Source organism: Aythya fuligula, chromosome 1, assembly GCF_009819795.1.
Source record: "Aythya fuligula isolate bAytFul2 chromosome 1, bAytFul2.pri, whole genome shotgun sequence".
In the NCBI taxonomy this organism is placed as follows: domain Eukaryota; kingdom Metazoa; phylum Chordata; class Aves; order Anseriformes; family Anatidae; genus Aythya; species Aythya fuligula.
The window spans coordinates 58,287,724-58,289,322 of record NC_045559.1 but is presented as its reverse complement, the minus strand read 5'-3'; positions in this window follow the sequence as shown (position 1 = coordinate 58,289,322).

The window sequence follows — 1,599 nt, the reverse complement described above, 5'->3', positions numbered from 1 at the left end:
CGCCTGAAGTCACTTCCTCGGGCTCCGCCCCGAGGCCCTGCAGACCGCCAGCGAGCCCCGCTCGGCGGCCGCCCCCTCACACCCCCGGCAAGCGGCTCCGCCTCGGGGTGCGGGCGCACGGGTGGGATGTGGGGTGGGAAGGCTGGGAGAGCCGCCTAGTGAGGCTCGCTGGAGGCTGCACGGGTGTGGGGGTGTCACAGGGAGCCTTACACACGCTCGGTGGGCACACAGCGGTCAGCCTGGCTGGTGCTGGCACAGTTCTGCCCCTCGGCTCGGCTGTGGTGTGAAGAAATCCTTCAAAAAGTGCACCCCGAGGAGCAGGAGGTTAAGTGGCCAAGCTGGCTCCATAGGGTGACCCCGCTGCGTTTCTGCAGCACCGTGCACAACATCACCTCTCCTTTCATCCAGCACTTGATGCAGATGCTGAAACTGGGGAGAACTCACCCATGTAGACACCCCCACCTATATATGTGGAAACCAAACTCAAATTCAGACAATCTCCCATTTGGGTGAGCATATTGTATATTGCTCACCAAACTACAATTATCTTTTGTTGTTCAGCGCAGGCCATGCCAGGACAAGGCATCGCTCGCTGTATTTTTCCAACACAGTGAGCATCAAACACTGCTTGTTTTAATACCACAAGGATCCCCATAAGCCGTTGTGACTCATGCCTGGAGGTAACTCAGCCATTCCTCCCCATGCACCTCTAAAGCAGCCCTCCTGCCCAACTCTAAAGGATTTCAATCAAAGTATTACTTCCTAAGCTTTGTTACCTGTGGAGACCAGGCAGCTTTCATTAGAGCTCCTATGTTATTTCAATTACCACAGCATGTGATGCCAGCACACATTTTTACAAATCCCTCAAGATAGATTTTGGGAACAAAGTGGGGTTAGAAGATGGTTAATGTTTAGAAGAGACAAGAGAACAAACAGCTTTAGAGATTTCTCATCACCATACTTGCTTTCTGATCTTTCTAGTAAGAAAAAAAAACTTGTAGAAGACAACTTCTGCTACAACTCCCAGGGGCAGAGAAAATTGAGATTCACATTTACCCTTCAGCATCAGCCTTTCCATGTACAAGTGGAAAAAAATAAGTCACCCATGAAATTAGGAGTCTCAGTGAAAGTCATTCTGGACTCATGGCATCATAGGTTTTCTTTTCACCCCAACTTTTAATTAATCACCTTCAACAAAGGAAAAATGCTTTAGAACTGGACAGCTTTTTTATTCCAGTGTATGGACAAATTATACCCAGGTGCAACTCAACTGAAATCAATAAAAAGGCACAATGTTCTTCTACTGAACACAAAGACTGGTCTCCAAGTACCAAGAGTATAACTATTGTGAATAATAACTACATTGGTAGGCGAGCCGTTCTCAAAGAAGAGCTACAAGAAATGCTCTGAATTGAAAAAGAACAAGTACAGAGGCTGTTTCCAGCAGTCAGTGGAAGTTTTGCTGTTCTGACATAGGCAATTAAAAAATAACACAGAACCTGGTATTTATGTTCCCTTACACCAGCACTGCAGTTAAAAGACTTATCTGTAACCGAATTCTGCGTAAAGACAGTACAGTGCTCTACAGCACAAAGTGTC